Below are 19,474 nucleotides of genomic sequence, written 5' to 3' on the forward strand. Positions count from 1 at the left end.
CATAGAGGTGGAGCAAGACCTGTCTGGACCTGTTAGTGATGCCCCTGTTGATGCATGACAGCATGCAGTTGGCTCTGCCTATTGCTTCATCGCATTGGCAACTCATATTCATCCTGGAGTCAATCATGACTCCAAGATCTCTCTCTGCCTCTGTGCTGCAGAGAGGGTCAGCCCCTAACCTATAACCATAATGCTGGTTCCCTCTCCCCAGGTGCAGCACTCTGCACTTGTCCTTGTTGAACCACATCCTGTTCAGATTCGCCCACTTTTCTAACCTATCCAGGTCTGTCTGTTTGTGGTCCCTGCCTGCCGGTGTATTCACTTTACCCCACAGCTTGGTGTCATCAGCGAACTTGAACAGGGTGCTCTCCACACCCTTGTCCAGGTTGCTTATGAAGACGTTGAACAGCACCGGTCCTAGGACTGAGCCCTGGGGGACTCCGCTGCCCACACCCTCCCAGGTCGACATTGACCCGTCCACCACCACCCTCTGGGTGTGCCCTTCGAGCCAGTTTGCCACCCATATGACTGTGCATTCGTCAATGCCGCAGTCCCTCAGCTTGCCCACCAGAATTGGGTGGGACACTGTGCCGAAGGCTGTCTGCAAGTCCAAGAAGATGACATCAACTTCCTCCTTCACATCTAAGCTCTTTGTTATCTGGTCATAGAAAGAGACCAGGTTAGTCAGGCAGGATCAGCCTGGCACAAACCCGTGTTGGTTACCCCTCAACATCACTTCCCCGGCAGGGCTCTCACAATGTGGCCCTTGATAATTTTTTCAAAGACCTTCCCCAGCATAGAAGTGAGGATGACTGGCCTGTAGTTGCCAGGTGCTTCCTTCCTCCCCTTCTTGAACATAGGGACCACATTGGCCCTTTTCTAGTCCTCAGGGACTTGGCCTGAGTACCAGGAGTCCTCAAACAGTCATGCTAAGGGCTCCACAATGACACCAGCCAGTTCCCTCAGCACCCACGGATGAAGGTCATCTGGCCCTGCTGACTTGGATACATCTAAGCCCTCCAGGTAATCCTTAACTAGGTCTGAATTAACATGATCCAGATTACCCAGCTAGGTGACTAACTCCTACCTATCCTCTCTTGTAATGAAAACCATTTTGGGAGATGCCTAAGCTCCTCCTAAATCCTCAGTTTCTTAGGCAGGACATAGCATCTCTGATACTGAGAGTGTGACTCAGTACAAAAATGGAGGAGGATGTAGCTTATCTTTTGCAGAATATCCTACTAAGTAAAACATTCAACAAGGAAATGGGCAATCAGGGTTTTAGGCACCCATCACTAGGCATATCTACACATGCTTTATTCTGCCATAATTATGGTGCATTAAATTTAGTACCAGTAATAGGTATTAACTTAATGCATGGTAATCAGCACCAGCACACGTCTTTTAAGTGACACTAATGCACAGTAGACTAATTCTACTGTGCATTAGCACATTAGTATGGTTTTCACCATGATACATTGATTCACATCAGAATTAGTCTACTGCACATTTAGTGTCTCATGTAGATGTGCCCACTCTGAAGGAACTCAAGTCCATATCTCTTGCTTCTCAAGATACCGTCCCAGCCTCCAGGCTATAAATTAGTCTGGATAGATTTGTCATCCCACTCCACTGTACAGCAAAGGAAACAAGCTTTGTGGTGTTAGAAGGAGAGCAGGCAGGAGAGGGTGTGTCTCTAGCCCAGCGAGAAAAGGGCTGTGAGGGGAGAATCATGGGCACTTTTACACTTGCTCAGGGATAGGCAAGTCTAAGATTTGTTCCCGCCCCCCCCCCACCAAAGGGCGAATGTGTGTTCTGTTTACTACCAATCTAAACTATGCCGCTTACAGAAAACAACATAACTTAGATCGATTCTGCCTTTGGCTTTTTGAGAGTCTGGTTCCCAAGTACCTTCTTTGCATCCTGAATCAAATGCCTAGGATCTGAGAAGCAGGAGTTTAGACGCTGACATTTCATGTTGGCTAGGTATAGGTGCCTGCCACATGAGCAATTTTGGTCTTAGAGATGTTTAGATGGCTTTCTTCGCAGTACAGGAAGTATATGCCTAATTTAGATCACCCTACCAAAACAATGATTCTTTATGTCTCCTCAGATACTCAGTGACTCCACTTACAAGGTCATTTTTGATGTAGCCCTTAGCTTCCTAATTCCTGCTGAAATCAGTGGGTATAAGGGGACTTTGAAAAATCCCACCGTGCATCTATCAGTTTATTTAGATGCATATATACTTTTAAAATATCTCTCCAAAGGGTGTAAATTTTTGTAAATAATGCATTATTTATACATAATCAAAGAGGTTTAATCCTTGGATTAGGGTTTACTGTAAAGTGTCCTGAAATAGGTAGAAAGACCTGATTGACTTCCACAGGTTTTGGATTAATCTATGTGTAAGTCCTAACACATCTTAAACTGTGTGTCTTTACCAGTGACAACATCATTATGCAAGTACTACTTGGAAATGTCTTCATAAAACAATTCCTTCCACAACTAGCATAACCCGTCTAGGTGAGTTAAAGAACAAGCTGATGGCAAAACCTTTAAGAACCGTGAAAACAAAATTATTAACTAGGGGGAGGGGTGTGAAACTTCTAATGAAAAGAAATGGTATCAGTGCTTCCTATTGTCACTGTGGTTGGGCTTTCAGGACTGAAGAGGCTTTAAAAATTATATATGACTGTTACCCTCTTTTAGACCATCCCTTGCTTGCCTACTCTTTTGCTTCTGACCACTTTTCCTCCCTAGAAATACTTCCTTGGAAGGTCACTATATGTAACATGCAACTGTAAATATTTGGCAGACATTCCAAAGAGTGAACTGTGGTACACCTACTGAACTATGCAGGCATATAAACTGCATCTTGAGGATTTTAAAGGTTCTTAAAATCAATAATGGAGTTTTTTGTATGAGCATTATCATCTCTCCTGTGGTTGATTAAGAGGACTTTAAAGGTCATCGTGTACTGCTTCAGAAGTGAAACACTTATAGCCTTCAGCAATATATTTTTTTCAACTGAGTTACATGATAAGTCAATGCAAAATAATCGTTTATATCGAAAATTAGAGAAAACCATGATGGTAGCAGCTTCAGTACGTTAGTCAAGACCTCATTTTCACCAGATGATACAGATAAATGTAGGTGAACATTTTTTAGCTGAAACATTAGTGATTTAGCTCCAGGAACTAGAGCCATCACTAGTAAAGGCACATAAAAGTTAGTGAAATTGCAAATCCTGTATTAGATGCTTAGATCTTCTATACCATGCATGGGGACATTTCAGTACCTTTGTAACACAAAATATCAGCAGACTGATCAGGGGTCTACCTAAAGTTACCAGGTAACTGCCTAGTTAGCCAATATAAATTACTGAGCAATTAAATCTTATGTCTAGGGTGCATTAGACAGGGCTACAAGGAGATACTTTCACCCCTGGGGTCCCTCATAAACTTGAACCTTGGCTGAAGGTAGGCATTTACATCATTTCTATAAAAGGAACAGAACTGGGGTCATTCTTCTTTTAAAAGCCAGGAAATGAAGCCCCCTTTTACACAATACCCATAGAAAATAGGAAACCCAAGGTCAACTCCATCCTCTCCCTGGGTGGGTTAAAACCTGTATGTTCCAGATCCCAGGTATCTTAACCACCAAGGTACTCTGAGGTACACTACCCCCTGCCTGTTGAAGTTGTGCTCCTCTGAAAAAGAACATCAGTGAGAAAAAACAAGTGGAAGTGTCACTGTGTAGATTAGAGGTTAAACACTCTCCTGGGCCTGGGAGTCTTGGGGTCTGCTACCTGCTCCTAGGGCAGTTCAAAGCAAAACACAAATAAATAAGTAAATAATCCTGGGATTTGGAACTAGAATCCATTACAATGCTACCAGATCAAGCTCCTCAAGGACTTTGGTGAAAGAATGATCAATTCTGGATCTTGATATGTGCTGTCAAGACCAGGCAGTTTTGGGCACAGGTACCTGTACATGGGTGGGGACACTGCTCCAATGTGCTGTAATTACAGTGTGGTGGAAGAGACTTGATTAATTGAGTCTGCTGGACTGTGCTAATTTGCATGCTCCCACAGCCTCTGTGTCTCATATGCAGAATCCCTGCACTTCAAAATGGTGTGTGTGTGTGGGGGGAGGGGGCACATTAACTAAACCTCATCAAACAAGCTATAGTTAAAGCACCCCTGCCACCATTTTGAAGCATGGGAGGCCAAATACAAGAGATGCTGTGGGCGCTTTAATTAGAGTGGCTCTTGGAGCCTCTCTAATTAAAGGCCCCACCCTCGCTCCTGGAGCACATGTAAAGAAGCTCACAGAGCCAAACTTTGTGTGCCTGGAGAATCTTGAAGTTCAAAGGTGCATATGGAGTTTTTCCACCTCCTGGGTGGCACCAAAGTTAAGATACTATTTTCAGATTTGCAATTTTGGCCTTAGCCATCTAAGTCTTTTGTCGGTCCTTAGAACTGGATCCAAATTCCAATGAAGTCAGTGGGAGATTTTTTATTGACTTAACAGAGTTTGGATCAGGTATGTAATACACCATGAATTTAGAAATTCAAGAAGAATCCTTATTTTTAATTTTAAAGAAATACTTCCAATACCAAGATTTTATTTCAAAAGGACATTGGAAGCATATAATAGAACATATACATGTCACCCACTTTTACATAGTAGTACCCAGAATTATGGGCAGGATTCAGAGAAATCATGAATTCATGAGTTTAATTTTTACAGTAGATATTTAGCACAATGTGGATGAGGTATAACCAGGGGAAATGCTTGTTTTAAACTTAATTGGAATAGAAATTATATTCCCTATGAGAATATTAAACTTTAATGGTAGATTAGTGATTTGGCATAAAGGACTCAATAGTGACCATTTAAATTTCACACTGTGCTTAATTCATGCGGCAAAAAATGAGCATATCAGAGTTGCTTTGAGTTTTCTAGTACTCTCAGCTTTTATCATAGCATATTAACTTGTTTTACAATAAGTGTTATTTAACTGTTATGATAAATGAGTTATAATGACATGATACTTATTATTATTCAATTCAGGACATTTTGATACAGACAGATTCTCACACTGAGAAACTAATTCAAGCAGATACCTCTTCACTGAAGGAAAAGGGCTAAAAGTGAGGGGACAGCTGAGGCTGATCAACACTAATGATGTTAGCCTATGTTCTGAAGTTTTCACTAGGCTTATCTACATTTTAGTAGGTTCTGGTAAGGATGGAGCTAAGCAACCCCCCACTACATCGTATTCATGCCCACAGGCATTCTCTGCCCCTAGGAAGATACTAGTGAGACCTCTGTGCCCTCCATGTCTACTCTCAAATCCTTGGTCTCCAGCAAGCCTGAGAGTAGCTTCAGGGGATAATAGCAGAGCAAGTTCATAGGCCTAGAGCACATCAGCAAGCACAGATGGGTGGGACATGTTCAGCTGTATCCTCACCGGGAACTCTCACCAGTACAATGCACACAAACTTCCTCTGAACATGTTCTTCCATATGCTGACTGCCTGTTTGCCCCAGACCCTGTCATATCTTGCCTGTCTCTGACCCCTTTCTTTGGCCCTTCCATCTAATTTCCTCCTAACATAACCCTCCCCTCTACTGAAAGGATTTCAATAATCAGAAAAAACCAAACAAAAATGCAAACATCACATTGTTCACTGTGATTGCATCTTTTTATACTTTTCCCTACCCCATTTCTGTCTTGCCTATTTAAATGAATGGATGGACTCTTATTCTGTGTTTGAACAGTGGCTAGCAGAAGAGAACTCTGTTCTTGGCTGACCCGAAGGTATAACTAAAATAACACTGATTACACAGTTAATGGCACACTGTACTGTATACAGCTGAGGAATATCGCCAGTGTTACCATTCTATATCCTATTATCCCTCTACACCCCAGGGCAGCCAAGAGTTTAAATTACAGTACTCATAACTGTTCTGTTCTACAGTGATCGCTCCTGGTTTAAGAGACCATTCTAGCAACTAATACAAGAATTTAAAATCTCAGACTAGTTCATCATCAATTAAGATGGTTCAGTTATAGGAATCAAAATCTTAACTTACCCCAAGCCAGGAGCTGCGCACGTGTAGAGGCCAGTCATACATGCTAAGTAGGTAGTGGTCATCTGGTAACATCCTTTCATTCCTTTGCTCAGTTTCACCCTCAGTTAGGTCCCTCCTGGAGTGCGACTTCTCTAATTCCTTGTTGTACATGGATCATGTTCGTTTTTCTTCAAAAAACTGCCAGCTTCTTCAGTGAAAGTGCATAAAAGAAAGAGAACAAATTGTAATGTGATGTTAACTCTCATAAAATATATCATAATGTGAAAGGTACATACATAAATATAGCATGCTAGATTTTTGTTGATTTGGTTTACATTGTTACATTTAGTTTACATTACAAAAATGGATGGCTTGATATCCAGAGTAACACAATTATTCTTAAAACTGTCTTGCCTTATTAGTAAAGCTATGAAATGTCACTATATGAAACTTGATTGCACAATAACAGTTTACCACAACAATTGTTTATGTATTTGAACAATAGAATACCTACAGAATAATTTGTCTGGGCTAACAGGATGTGCTATGATGGCATATCAGTTACCCAGGCATCTGTAACCTAAAAGTTAATATCTAAATATCTAATATCTTCTTCACAACAGAATGCTTAACAAGGAACCTTAAGTTAATATCTGTGTTCCTGTCTAAAAATACTTTGCAAATTCTATTTTGTATAGCTCTATGTTTTGCAAAAAAAGCTAGCCTAACACCCTGGAAAAGGGATGCAAGATCCCAATTTAGGAGAATGGTAATGAACGTATAAGCTATAAATGTCTGTGAGACATCACAGACTACAATAGGCTATGAGAACTGAAACAAATTGCACTGTATTGTGTTTAATTTGGTTTCAGATATTTAAGAATGGATCCTTTCCTGAGACCTGGAGACAAGAATTGCTAGCAAATTGTGGATTTCAGCTAGGGAGGAGAATTTGATCTACATAACCAAACCAAAGTAATATGTAATGCATTTTTGATTATTTTAAAACAAAAGCTTCAAGTAAAAATAAATGATCCATTTCAGGTGCGAGAGTCCTTGCAAACATTAGTCTTTATTTATAAGAAGGTGAATTATATCTAATAGCTTCAATGTAGAAAATAATTGTAAAAAATAATTTGCAACAAGGGTCTTTAAAAGATGCTCATCATATTTCTGGTCTGTAAAAGAAACAGCAGATTTAAATTGGGGACTTTTCTATTTTCAAGTTTGTGTTTTTATAGCCAGCCAAGACAATTTGTTCTTGGCTTTTTTTCCCCCTTTAGTGTTGGGAGAGCTGCCATGCAAAGCAGCACTTCCATTTCTTGGAGGACACCAACAAAGAAACTCATCTTAACATTACAGATAGCACATAATCAATTATAAAAAATGACAAAATCCTACTCCCTCTTCTGTGACGGCAGAGAGCCACAATGAAGCCAAACTAGTGAAGCTCCACTTAAGGATTCAGGAGTTCATGTGAAGTTTGCAAAAGGTGTCAGATACTTGCTACATAACTTGAAGTCCTGATACAGAAGGACTTCCCATCATCCCAAACAGTGAGACTTTAGGGTCTGGTTAATTGTAAACCAGGAAAGAAGCAACATGGATCCACTGAGCCACAGTTTCCTATGTAAGAAATGAGCCAGAAGGAAGGCATGGATCACCTGTACTGCTGTTCTGTGGCCTGAATAAGAAGAACAATTCCTCTCACCAAGTGAACTTCAAATAATGAAGGCACAAACAGTCAAATACTTAGGAAAGGAAGGCACATTGAGTGATAAGTAACAATGATTAACTCCATTAAGTTGCAGCAGTTGCAAAGTCTTCTTTGGGGGAAAAAAAGAGAGAGAAAGGTTTGGTGTGCAAAAACAATATAGTAATTTGCCTGGACTTATGTAAAGATTTTCATCAAAACATCTCAGAAAAAAACTTTATAGGGAAACTGAAAATGGTTCTTTGCTTAAAGACTGGCTGAGTATAAGCAAAAGGTAAATATGAAAGATACATCAAAGTAAGGAGAAATGTGAGGGGAGATACTTTTTCTTTGAGAAAATTGTGTTCTGATTTGCAGATGTTATAGCAACCTCCAAGATACTGCAGCATCATAGAAAACAGATCTGAATTGCAAAACGCTAGGGAGAAACTTTGAACTTAAAAACAGTTCAAAGAAAAGTTACACTAATGAAGGAAGCTCATAGTTACCTAGGAACAGGCATTTCTATGATGTCCATTGCTAAATTATCTGGGGGCCTCACAGTATTCTCACCGTTTAAGGAGCTATTTTTATCTTCACCATACAGAGAATGAAGTGAAGAAACAGTGAAGACTGCCAGGATTTTACATTTGGATGCCTCAAATTGGGAAGCATGTACAATATTTAAGATTTCAGGCAAAAGTTGCTTGACTTTCAGAAGTACTGGGAATCCCAAGATTGAAACATTTTGTCTAGTTGACTTCTTCAAACATTAGAGTGATTTTACCACAAAGCTGGGAATAAACCCAGATAATTTACTTTCAGCCCAAGGCCACTGATGAAGCCAACTGGTGGGCTGCATCAAGATCCATTGAAATTATAATGGCTCTGTTTTCTATACTTCTTTTGACTTCTAAGATACTATGTCATCAATGGAAAAGTTTACTAAAGATTCTCTCATTAAAAAAAGGACAAAAAGGGCATTAAATATAAAATACACTATTAAAAATAATGTTACTAGTCAGTCATAATGAAAAAGCCAGAATTTATAGTCTGTGACAAGTTATAGAAGCTTTATGTACAGATTAGGTAAAACCTTGTTTTTTTTAGAATAAAATATTTGAGATTTAATAATATAAATGAGGCAAAATGGGTTATTTACAGTGGTTGAGAATTGCCTAACAAGAAACTATAGTTTGAAGTCATAAATAGGTTCGTCACTGGAAACTGTTGCTTAACAGCATGGACAATTAGACAATGGAATGATCCACTAAAAGGGATTACTGTAGTACCATTAATAGTGCAATAATATCATTGAGTGCACAGAAGGTGAAATGGAAGGCAGACTATTTGTTGCGACTGATGTTTCTCCTGTCATGTGGTAGTTTTTCACAGTTACAGTACACTGAAATTTGATACGTAAACTGTCAGCTTAAATGGGATTTCTTTTTCTAATGGCATGATTTGGATATATATATGTTTAAGTGTAAATGAGCCAAAAGTAAATTCAAGTTTAGTTTTCTGATTAGTACCAATAAAAACACAATTAAATTTCACTGTTCATTTTCCCCCTTCTTGGTTTCTCCTGTTACTGTTTTTTAATTACTTGTTCTTTTGCGTCATTGATTGATGTCTCACAGGATCTGTTCCTATAATCACTCATGCTTCTGTAGTTTTCCTTATGTGAGAAGTTTTATTGAAGGAAAAAATGGGACAACTCATTCAAATAAAGTTACTCCCATAAGTAGCATCAGGATCAGACTCTTAGTCGTTAAAAACAAGAACATTGTGAAAGAGCTAAGAGGTTGCACTTTTGAAAGGGAGGTTACCACACATGCACTATAGATCTCTTTTTACAACCCTTTTATAGGTTATGTAATTTCATTGCCATCAAAGACATCCAGTAATGATACAAAATGACATTGGATGAGGTCCATCCATAGGAGTATTCCATACATGTCAATGAATGTATCTTGTACTTGCATAAAGTGACTTCTAAACTTCCATTGAGGATGCCAATTGCAGTGTTTCATACATTTCCATTGATATTATAATGGATCAGTGTCTCCTACATTTCCTTTGACTTCTGAGCCATTATGATGTCAATGGAAATGTCTTACATACATTCTCCTACTGAGAAAAAAAAGACAAAGGATGTATTTTTAACACCATATTTTATATTTAAATGTTACTTGTCTGTCTATATGACAAAAGCATGGAAAATCAGTATGAAAGCTTGTTTTATATTTTTCAGCTTATTCTGCTGTTTATATACAGATTGTTTCTACTGTGGGTTTTTTTGGATTGGGAGGGATAAGCTAGCTTAAGTGCAAACACCGAATGATTTTACAGTGTCCTGGACCACTTGGGCACATATCGTAATTTGGACACCAGTAGCATGCAGTGGAGAAGGTTGGGTAATTAGGAATCCTCCAGTCCCAACAATGCCTGTGTTTCCTCCTTCAGTATCAGAGTATGTGAATGGGAGCTGCATATCTGCACATCTCCCATCCACAGCAGGTGGGCAGAACCTTAGCTCTGTTTCCTGCTTGCACAATCAAGTATCTAGCATGCTATGGAGGCATCATAACTTACTGCTGGTGTAAGCTTAAAGCAAAACAATATATTCTCCCCCAGCTCCTGGAACAAAAGGGAATCAGAGAGGAATTTTGCTTCAGAGTCATGGTGCCTTCCTGACCTTTAATTTAAATCTAGCCATATGTGGCCTTGTATTCTAAGTACTGTAAGTTACAGTAGTTTGAAAGGATAAGCTAAGAATGCTATGAAAGATTTCATTCTGAATCTCTTTGCTTTTGTTAATTGAAACTTTCATTTTAATTTAAGGATTTTGGGTAGCTAATTAGGCAGAGTGCTAATACAGAATCACATGAAGATCTTTACCGCAGCTAAACTTCATACATCCCTTATTCTTCTCTAATGCAACTTCTTAATATCCAGAACCTTAAGCACTTTGGGGTAATGTGACAACATACATGGAGACAAAGGCATGACTGTAACCTGAATCATGATATAGATCTGTCTGCTTCCTACCATATTGTGAGTTTTCATGTCTCTGTTCTCTGCTTGGTAAGCTGTATCTCACTAGACTCCTACTTTCTTTATATTGATGGAGACTTGGAAAGCCAAAAAACCACTACAAGGGCAGGAAATGCAAAGTGTGGTCACTTTCTGCAACCTATTATAAAACAAAATTGCTTAGTATCCTTTGTGTGACATGAGGTTTCAGTTATTCAGAGTACACATCATCATACCAACAAATACTTAATTATATACTACAACCTTTCTAAATGAGAGAGAGAGAGAGAGAGAGAGAGAGAGAGAGAGAGACAAATGTTGCCTTGTTCTCCCCTTATTTCTTATAAATGAATTAGTTACCCTACAGGGGATGCATCTGCAATGAACTTTTCTTTACCGCATGCAGACTTTGCCATCCTGTGGACAGGCTGGAAAAGGATATGTCTAGTGAACTTGTCATGCCACATCTTGATAACATGCCTAGATTCTACTATAATCAGTATATAATTGTTGTTTTGCTAATTTTCCAGGAAAAAACTTAGATGGCTCTATACATTGTTCCAGTTCATCATACACATTCCAGACAAAGAATAAATATGGCAGCAATTTTGTATATGGCAGCCTAATTACCGTGAACAAAAAATATCCATCTCTATATATACAGGCCTAGTTATTGATTGAAGTCTGACACTTTACTGTAGGAGTACAAATCAGAAATCCTCAACTTTGCCCAGACTCTCCTGGCAACACAGGAGTTTGGATTTATTTTAACTGCCCTGTTTGCATTCTGCTCCACAGAGGGCACGCACCTCTTTTAAGCAGGCTTAGCCTAAAAATCACCATTTTTAAGGGCATGTGTATGCATGTGCACACCCTTAATGCACCTTTAAAATGGAGATTTAAGGCTATGTGACCCTAAATTTGATACCTGCATAAAGCAGATATCAAATTTAGGTGTGAATAGCTAATTCGCATGAGCGCACAAGTAGACACGCTGATGCACATTAACAGTGTGTGTCAATGGATAGACACCATGTTGATGCTCATTACCATGTCTACACATATGCTAATATGACATTAGCATGTTTATATGTAGACGTGTGCCTAAATTACCTTAATGCACCTTAAGCAAAGGTGCATTATGTTTAGACATGCGTAAATACACATGTAGACATGCCTAGAGAGTGAGAAAATCCACCCACTTGATCACACTGATAGCATTTAGCCTTCCTTTGATTTTAAAAGAGGAAAGATGGTTTTATGGCTAAAGCACAGGATCAGAAGTAAGGAATCCTGAATGTTCCAGCTCAGACATTAGAGTTCTGCTGTAACCTTTGGCAAGTCATCATATATTTCATTATCTGTAAAATAATGTACATGAGATGTGAAATGGGAGTAATCATATTTACTTAGCTAGGAGGTATGTTGCAAGGTCTACTCATTAATGTTTGTAATACACTCAGAAATCTTCAGACAATAGGTCCTACCTATTCTGATGTGAAGGGTAGGTACTTCAAATATAACTAAGATGGATGGAACTGCCAAGTATTACTATTATTGGGAGGAGAGAAAGAGGAAACATTTCTGACTAGAATTAACATTATTGCAAGAACTTTTTCTTTGAAGTTCAGGAGTGGTCTGTGGGATTTTAGCTTTGGAATTCCCTATGAGCTCTGTGTGGCTAAAAGCTGCTGCATGAATCCCAGTGAATTGCTTGGCTAAAATCTCAACAGAAGCCTTCAAAAATGTCCTCTTTAGTTTTTAGAGTTTGTGCTTGTCTTTTTCACCAGCCCATATATTTATCAGGACATCCATTGTAGTCTTATCTAATATACTAACCAATATTGACCTGCTGCCTGCAGTTTTATTGATTAGCAGTGTTTATTCACTGAAAACTCTGGAGATGAGGCAATAGTTACGGGACTCTGCAAGTTCTGTTCCTGTCTGTAACAGAAAGCAAATGTGTATATGACTTTTTGGAAAATATTCACACTTTTTTATTTTTTACCTTTGCTAATAGGTGAAAGCTGCTTTAGAAATTGTTGCCTTTAGATTTCATATTGAATGCATTATCGACATTCACTTAACCCATCACTTCCCAGACCCTGTGGGCTTATGCCCCACCATAGTGAAGTCAGGCACTTTCAGCTCCTTGATCCCCAGTTTCACAGCTGCCCTCATTGTCAGTTGTGACCAGTTCCCTCCCTCCCTACCCACCATGGCAATCAGCAGTGAGTGGAATCATCATCAGACACTGAAGCAGGAGAGCACCATTGATTACCATCATGATTTGCATGCGCACACTCTCCCCCTCCCAGACCCTTGGGGCATGCCCTACATTTTTGCAAAGGCTGACTTACAGGACAACTTCTTGGGCCTAACTCCTGAATTTGTTAATTGGATAGGGTCACCTAATTTCCCACATGCAGTGATGAAACAGTGACCCATGCAGTATGCATCAGTATTCTTGTTCATGCATAAATTGTGCATACATCTTAAGCGAAGATTCCTAACCAATTAATCTCTTGATCTTCATATAAAATGCATAGGTTAAAAAACAACAATATTGTGCAACATGTAAGATAAAGTCTTTGGCACTATAACAAGGATATAAAAGGTATGGAACAGCAGTCCTAAGGAGTTGTTTCCACTTGGATAGTAATATGTGTTAGGTCAGTTGTCTTTCTCTAAGCAGAGGGCGTCTGACCTTTCCAGTGAATAGAGTTCACTAAATTGCTTCCTGTTTTGGAATCTGTGGAACCACAGGGTGTATGTCCTCAAGAAAGCTATGTAGGTTGAATATGGCCAAAGTGGATGCTTCAGGAGTTGCTTGTACTAAAGGAAACATGATTTGCAACTGAGTAGAGGTTGAAAGATCAAAGATCATGAAATACAGACAAAATAACAGTACAAATAAATGACCCTTCTGCTTTAACAGTCACAAAACCCAGAAGAACAAAAAGATATCTGGATTCTCCTTCCATATCATGGCAAAAATATTATAGTGAAAAATGTTTCTCCTTTAACTCAACTAAGCACCCAAAACACTGGTGGGAGGGGAGGAGGGGGAAATCCAAACCGCAAATGCTAGTCTGTTTTTCAAAAACTCCATTGCATGATTACAGAAATAAGTGATGCATGCATCAATAATAAGGTTTAAAAATAGGGGAAAAGTAATTATGAAATGAAACCTTTGTATATTAAATAAATTCTCCTGGGAGTTTGAGTTCTCTCTTTGTTTTGACGGATGGCATGTGAACCATTAGATGATAACAATCAAAACATATGGGGAGTTCACAAAAACAGAAAGTTGAAGTATGGGTCACAGTCTGGTTGCAAGTGAATGAATTGTTTGCTTTTAAGGCATGTCATTTCATTGTTAGCAGATAGGCTATCTGACCACATCCCACATTCCTGTATAGACTAAACAGTGCCCAACTCTACAAAAATGTTGGCAACCTCAGAAGTGTTAAAGACACAAACACACAGTTGCATGTAGGTAATTCAGAATCTCTCATCTAAATGTTTAGATTCACTATTAAATGGGAGACGGTTGCAATAGAAGATGGAAGTTTGAATACTATGAAGTTGGGATATTTGGCTGGGTACTTAGTTTCTCTGTGTTAAGCAATTGCTTCTAGCAATGGTGTAAAAAAGTATCACATTACATGAATATAAGTACTCAATTGTTCTTGACTTGTTCACTTACAAATTCATTTTCTCAGCTTGTGTTGATAGATTAGTGAAATCTGACAGAGTTCTCAGTCACCAAGGACAAATATCTAACAGAAGAAAATAATTCAATTCATTGCCTACCAGGTAAGAAAGCATCCTTTTGCACATTTCTGCAAGCCTTTAAAATTGTGATACTAAAAAACCCCACACATCTATTAGATTCTTTGTGTTTCCTGTGGGAACATTAACATAGGGACTGATCTGCTTATCATTATTTGGTTATGGAGGGCCAATTTGTGGCCAACACTAAGAAACTGAATGGCATTTGACCCAATGCCCATAGGATTTCCTGCTAAGCTGGGGCAAACTGAACCATGACCCTGTCACAGGCTATGGGTTAAAGCCATAACTGAGTCCATAATGTTTCTTGAACATAACTCTTGGTCTGAAACTTTAAGAATCTGGGAAGGATTTATGCTTTCTCTATACAAACAAAACCAAACTAGTAATGCATGCTTTAAAATGGTGGGATGGTATATTATTTTATTAGTAACTAACATTTTCAAAAGTGGACACCCATAATTCAGCTCCTAACTAGAAGTAGCCTCATTAGTTTAAAAAAATACTATATACCCATCTCTGTTCCAAAACTGCTAGTAGCTACGGTGGAATTTTCTCCCTAAATCTTAAACACACAACACAAGAGGCATGGTCAGTGTTATAAAGTACACATAAAGTCCCAGAAGCTACTATATTCAACACATTCAGCCGTCTGCATTACTCAGGGATACCTTCTGATTAATATTAAGGGAATTACAGGATATATTAGTGTGCATTTTTCTGTCTGGAAGAATCCTGCCCTGACTAGTAGGATTTCTAAAGCAGAAGGAAGAGTCACTACTGTGCCTATTCAAACCTATGAGCAAGCCAGGGCATAAGTTAGGGTCTAATCCACTTTGCTGCAAAACCAGAGGTTTTCCATTGACATCTGTAATAGCTGAATCAAGCTTTAAGCACTTACTTTGTACAGTACATGATGTACTGTTATATTTGAAGTTTTAACTGTGGCTCTCACCTTATTCAGTTTATTTTCATTACTTGTGGTAAGTGTAACACAGTCTGATGTTATATGAAAAGACTATTTTTATAGGTTGGGGGATCCTTTGTCATTTTGACAAATTTTGTACTGACTGTCCTCTATTTATAATTATTTTGGGCTTGGGACTGAATCTTACTCTGAGTCGATGGATCTACGTATAAAGTGCCATTGTACTTTTTAGAGTGACTTTAGAAGAAAAAATTGGAAGAATTGGATTTTCTTTCTGTCCCATTGTAACTTCTGTTTTGTCTGAAGATAAACATATGGCATATTGTAAACTCAGCCAGGAATCTGAACATTAAGTTATGTCCTTTTTGATTTGTCCTTTATCATCATTAAAAAGGTGAAGTTGTCAGATTTTGTAAATTATTTTGTTGATAGCTGAGTCAGAAGTGAGTCCAACTCACTCTGCCATGCTTGTACTTATGACATATTTTACTGGAAAGAAAGTGTTTCAAGTACAATTAATATGTCAGTATGCCCAAGTAAAAAAACAGAGTTGATCTGATAAGCCAGAAGATATTATTTATACATGTTAGAAATGCAGGTATGATGTGAGTATAAAAATAATATCATGTCTTTTAAAGAAGGGATAATAGAATCACTAGCTCTGAAAAGCTCTGGAAATTTGTATAGGGAAAGATCACTGAAAACATAACCTTTCATAATAGTTCAATTAAATCAGAAATAATTGTAAGTTCTCTGTGCTTATTTTAAACAAAAAAAAAACTTGGGTTATTGCTCTTATTCTAATTTAAGAAAAACTGAACTGAAGGCCAAACTGTGCCAGTTGAAGGTGAAATTAAAACTTCAAGAGGATTTGAAGGGATGCTTCAGTGGCAGTTCTGATCAACCTCCGAACAGTGTTCTGTCATTTGCAACAGAATATAGATCCTCAGGGTTGGAGGCTCTGATGCGCTGCAGCTTTTAGGATTAGAGAAATTTAGCCACACAGGGCATTTTTACAGGTGCTCCAGGATGCAATGCCAGGCACTTTAATTACAGAGCGTCACTAATTAAAAGTGCCCACACATCACGTGTATCAGCATCCCCGCACATCCCTGTGCTGAAAAAGTGGGGGCAGGTACTTTAAACTAAATCTAACTGAACATGTTTTATTTCAAAGTGCCCCATCACCACTTTTTTCAGCGTGAGGATGCACAGGAATGCTGATACATGTGATGCAGAAGTCTTCCAGAGCCTGTTGATTTCCAAGCTCCAGCAGAATCAATTAATCGAGTCTGTTCCAACACATTGGATTTCCAGTGCATCAGAGCAGGCTCCCTGCATGTCTGTAGGAGCCCACAGATTGCAAAGGGAATTGAAGAAACTCTTAAGAAGTTGGGAAGTGAAAACAGTCCAAGTGGTATTGTGACCCAACTGGTCTGAGGTACTCTGCAGCTGATCTTTTCACAAGATATGAGCCTGGAATTAAATGTGTATCAACCAGCACAATTTAAGATTTTTGCATAGCAGCTGAGGCATTCTGATGTACGACATGCTGAACTGGAACTTGGTTATTTACTTTAAAATACTTGAAAATCTGGACATTTACTTTTTATGAATAAGAGACTTTTGTCGCTGCCAAAATATATTGAACCTGGTCGAAATAGGTTATAAAACACCATACAGGGGAAAGAGAAGATTAAAGATCACTGTGGTGCATTGTGGTACATTGGAGGAGTTCTAAAGATGTAAAGAAAAACATTTACCACAGTCATTTGTTTAATACAAAGAGTCAAGGTTAATCTTAATATATTAAGATGAGATATCATCTATACTGCCTGCGTAATGGAACCAAGAAAGAAAGCAAAGCTTGTGCTGTCTGTCAGAGGATTTTTTAAATTAGGATGGCAATCATTTGCAGCATGAGGAGGGATCTACTTAGAGCTGGCTTGTTAAAAGCATGGAATCTTCATAGCGTGGAAATTAGTGAACTTTGGTTCAACTGCTAAATAAGCTTAAAATAGATGAAGTCAGATCTACTAGTTCAAGCCAGAGCCAGTAGAGAGGAAGAGAATATATTCACATGTATTAGTGACAAGTATTTCTTTTTATAACTGAGTGAAATATGTTAGCTGATTTCACAGCTCAAAACTTCTACCACCATTGCAATATTTGATAACATGGTTGGCAGCCTTAGAATAGAGGCCAAGAATTTGGATGCCCTCTTCCTCTCTAGGTGGCTCCCGAGTTGAGTCTAAATAGTGGACCATGTAGAAAGATAGTAATCCTTTTTACCTGTACTGTTATTCCCATGTGAATGAATAAAGGACTTCATTTTTCCAGGCTGTCAAGCTGGCACTTTTCACAAGCACAAAATTCATGTGCTTGCACGTGCACGAAATGAAGGGAAAAAAATAAATACCACAAGCCCAAAACAGCAAGCACTCAGCAACAACAAAAAGTCCCACTTGTAGACTCTTGTAGAAAATATAGCAAATTGCTTATTTTACTGAGACAGGGCAAAGAACATAATGAGATCAAAAGTACTCAGTGTTCTAAATGAAGACAGAGATGTGAAAATGTATTTTTTCCAGGGTACTAAATGTGTTGAAGGAAAAGTTTGAGAAAGAATGGAGATCAGATTTGGAAACGGCAATTCAATAATAGATGTTAGATTAGATTGAGAGATATATTGTAAGTAACACAATGTCCAAAGCACTGATGTATTAAAAAAAAAATCCCTGAAGAAATCTAAAATAAACTAATTTGTTACCCCTAATATAACATAAGGTGAATAGATGAGTTCATTCCATTGGATGCCAGAAAATGTGTTAGTAAATACCACAAAATAGAAGATATCTGTGTTTATTATTATAGATGGACTGTGACAGAAGCAGTCATTGCTGCTCCTGTTGCATTTGGGTTTGCACACACACCGAATCAGCTGCAGGACAAGAAAAGCACTTAGCACAGTTTGCCAACACTTTCCTTGAACCGCTTTGAAACTAGGTATCTGTATACCTAGCCATTATTGTTCTCCCTCACCTCTAAACTGCATAGGTCTGGCATAGGTATCCACTTATTTTTTCTTTTTTTTTTACTCTAGGCTTGTCTTCATGACTGTTAGAGGTTTTAAGTTTGTTTATTTTAACCTTGGGGTAACTAATGTGATTAAACCTGACTGGATATACTTGAACCCATCTGATCTTGGAAGCTAAGTGCTGGGCTGGCTTGGCTGGGAGATCACCTTGGAACCTGAGCTGCTGTAGTTCAAACCAAAGAATAGTGATTGAACACATTATGATGGTCAGACCATAAAAACCAAATGAGTGACAAGACTTTGCTCAGTTCTATTGCTGCTTCTGAGCCTATGCCCTAGAGGGTGAAAAAGGAAGGCATTAATATGCAACATAAAAGCATATTGAAGAGAAGGGACACTTCAGTTCTACTCCAAGGTAAAGCTGTCAAGTTTAACTTTGTGCCCCAGGTGGAACTAACCTTTGCAACTTTACTTCTTCTTCACTGTGTGCATTGCCTCAGGACAGCTCTCATTGTAATTAAATTGATGTTCCTGGGTTATTTTTCTTGCTGAGCGGCCATTTTCTGCTCCAGGAGAAAAAGCTTGGACATCTGTACACTTTGGGTTTCTACTAGGACAACAGCCGTTTCTTTAAAATGGTGCATCTTTTTAAGCATGGAAGACACGTTTACTGTCTCTCTTATCACCAAAGGCTAGATGTCATGGCCCTTACTTGGCTATGCAGGGGGAAAAGGTTCCTCCACAGGGTTATCATATTTCCAGGTCCAAAAAAGAGTACATCTGTCATGGGAGTGGACGAGGGGCAGGGGGAATATGATGATGGTGGGGGTGGGCAGTGACATGCTGCTGCCCTGCCCCTACCCATTCTGTTGTCCCACACTGACAAGCCACTCCCCCCCCCCC

The sequence above is a fragment of the Gavialis gangeticus genome, unplaced genomic scaffold (assembly GCF_001723915.1).
Source record: "Gavialis gangeticus isolate Ggan-Ray unplaced genomic scaffold, GavGan_comp1, whole genome shotgun sequence".
NCBI classification, from domain to species: Eukaryota; Metazoa; Chordata; order Crocodylia; family Gavialidae; genus Gavialis; species Gavialis gangeticus.